The following is a 3,720-nucleotide window of genomic DNA, read 5'->3' on the forward strand; positions in this document are numbered from 1 at the left end:
AATTAATTTATATATATATATATATATTGTGTCCATAAACATCGGTACACCTTAGGAGAGAATGTGTATAGGCTAAGCCTGTTGTTCAATCCTATTGACAATACAACACCAATATGTCAATAAAATTTGATGAAATGAAATCACTTTTAAAGTGTATTTCTTTTTATATAATTGGTCATACATGAAATAGAAATAATCTACTACTAAACCTGTGACATACAAGCATTTTTTCTCGTTACTTATTAATATTTCGAAACTCAATGTCTTCATGTAATTTCCGCTCCGGCGATTACACCGCCCGACGTCAACAATTTAAAAATGGCCGGAATTAGACTAAGTTCACACGATTTAAACTCACTGAAAGAGAAAGTGGACCTTGCCAAATGAATTTTTCTAAGGACAAAAGTTCTCTGTTTTTATCTGTAGTTTTTCAACGTGTAAATAGTATTGCGATAGATCCACAAATGAAGGAGATATGACGAGTTTTCCAACACCGACTTGAAAATGCGTAGAAGTTACGACAGGGTAGAGTTGGCGTAAAGTTACGTAAGATTTTTGACGTAACTTACGAAAATTCATAAGTTACGAAGCTTTGTGAAACGGTACCCAGCTGTTAAAACAATCGTATAACGTTGATAAAACATTTACAATTTAAAAGAAGTGGTGATATTTATTTAATGTTGTTGACTGGCGTGTAAACTGCTTTTTGTTTTAATATGAAATCGGGTATATTCATATCAATCCTTAAATGTTTAGTATAATCGGATATTTACATGAATGCGTGACTACTGACGGTTAACTAGAAGTAATGTGTGAATTCTTTATATTTATCTAATTTTTTAATATTTCTTGTATTCTTATATTCTTGTAAATCACAAAAGGGGTGAAAGTATATTTTTATTCAAAAACACCATTTCCATTTCTTTTTTTTTTGCTATATATCCCTACCAAATGGAAAGTCGTTTTTCCTTACGTAAACGCAGAGGTTGACGCACAAGAATATAATCACCGGAACACTGACTTCCGCAAATAATGTGAATGTACATCCGATTACATGTAGGCCTATCGTAACTGACAATAACTTCGACAGGTTGTGTGAACTCAACTGAACTGTGAATGTGCATCCGATAACATGTAGGCCTATCGTAACTGACGAAAACTTCCATAGGTAGTGTGAACTCAACTGAACTTTTAATGTGCATCCGGTGAGGCCTATTATAACTGCAATGACAAATCTTACATATAATGAGTGTATGAATGTAATGGAAATTTTACATTAAATATCAGAATATAAAACCTTTAAGAAATTTATTTATAAATGGTATGAAAAAAAAGATAAAGTTATTGCAGAACTACAAATGTATATTTTGTGTACTCTCTGAGCTTGACAACATTGCCCATCAAATTGAAGTCAGCTATTCCGGAATACCATCAATTGAACGGCTTTTAAAACAATCGCATTATGTTGAAAAAAATATGGTTTATTTTATCGGAACACTTAATAATTTAAATGAAATTGCCAGTCGAAATGTAAATATATGCAATGATATTTATTTCGTGCTGTTTACTGGTGTGCACACCTCATTTTGGTACAGATATTTCAGCATGACGCGTACAAAATTGCAGTAGCGCGCGTTATCTTGAAATATTGGTACGAAATATGCGTGTAAACACCAGTTACAACAAAGAATAAAAACCACTTCTTAATTTATCAAATAAAGTATGACATTTTGAAATTTTTACACATTATTCGCAGACATCTTGTGTCATGAACTCTGGCTCTTGCTAGCGGAGTAAAGGAACTTATGTCTAGAACTAATTAATTTGCTCTTACAGTAGTGTGCTTACCATATGATAGAAGCATGCTCCTTTCTAAAAGCAATTTCATCAACCCTTCTTGATGAGTGGTTATGTATTGCATTTGTTAAACTTACACTGACGTTGGCTCGGCTGTGGGTACAGCGTACATATTGCACCTGTTTAATTGTATTGCTATATGATTTGGAATTTCTACGGTATCAATCAAAATACTCAATAATGTCGTGGAATTTGTCAATATTATTTGTCAATGTTATTTGTCATTTGTTCCAAAAGGAATGTATAACAAAACATTTATGCCATATTTTACTTAGTGGTTATGTAACAGAATTGGCTTCACTGAATTGTCCCTTTAATCTCCTCCATGGTCATCATTCTTTCACCGAAAGTTAAACATTTTGACGATAGGTACTTATCTGAAATGTTTTACACTATGATTATTTACCTTCGGGCGACTTTTTTATCTTAAAATGCAGGAGTTTTCTATTTTATCCTCTACTTTAAAGTGAACTTTTAACAACATGGTCCAGTTGTACAAATGGTGAATTATGCTAATCACAGTTTAATGCCAATTTTCAAATCAAAATAAGATCATTTCTGGAGATACGACACAATTTTTTCCAGAACTTAATAAGATTATTAAGAACTTTGGTGAAGATACAATCACTAATTTTGTAACAAATGAGAAATACAAAATTCACTAATCATATGATTAAGCTCACTATACTTTAAACAACTGGGCCCAGACCTTTTTTACTGATACGGAAATAAGTTAATTTAAACAACTGGACCCAAAGCTCTTATACTCATACGGAAATGTGTTGGTTTAAACAACTGGACCAAGACCTCTTATACTAATACGGAAATGTGTTGGTTAAACAACTGGACCCAGACCTCTTATACTAATACGGAAATGTGTTGGTTTAAACAACTGGACACAAATTTCTTATACTAATACGGAAATGTGTTGGTTTAAACAACTGGACCCAAATTTCTTATACTAATACGGAAATGTGTTGGTTTAAACAACTGGACCCAGACCTCTTATACTCATACGGAAATGTGTTGGTTTAAACAACTGGACCAAGACCTCTTATACTAATACGGAAATGTGTTGGTTTAAACAACTGGACCCAGACCTCTTATACTAATACGAAAATGTGTTGGTTTAAACAACTGGACACAAATTTCTTATACTAATACGGAAATGTGTTGGTTTAAACAACTGGACCCAGACCTCTTATACTAATACGGAAATGTGTTGGTTTAAACAACTGGACACAAATTTCTTATACTAATACGGAAATATGTTGGTTTAAACAACTGGACCCAGACCTCTTATACTAATACGGAAATGCGTTGGTTTAAACAACTGGACCCAGACCTCTTATACTAATACGGAAATGTGTTGGTTTAAACAACTGGACACAAATTTCTTATACTAATACGGAAATATGTTGGTTTAAACAACTGGACCCAGACCTCTTATACTAATACGGAAATGTGTTGGTTTAAACAACTGGACCCAGACCTCTTATACTAATACGGAAATGTGTTGGTTTAAACAACTGGACCCAGATCTCTTATACTAATACGGAAATGTGTTGGTTTAAACAACTGGACACAAATTTCTTATACTAATACGGAAATGTGTTGGTTTAAACAACTGGACCCAGACCTCTTATACTAATACGGAAATGTGTTGGTTTAAACAACTGGACCCAGACCTCTTATACTCATACGGAAATGTGTTGGTTTAAACAACTGGACCCAGACCTCTTATACTAATACGGAAATGTGTTGGTTTAAACAACTGGACCCAGACCTCTTATACTAATACGGAAATGTGTTGGTTTAAACAACATGACCCAAATCTCTTACACTAATACGAAAATGTGTTTA

This window comes from Argopecten irradians, chromosome 9 (assembly GCF_041381155.1).
Source record: "Argopecten irradians isolate NY chromosome 9, Ai_NY, whole genome shotgun sequence".
NCBI classification, from domain to species: domain Eukaryota; kingdom Metazoa; phylum Mollusca; class Bivalvia; order Pectinida; family Pectinidae; genus Argopecten; species Argopecten irradians.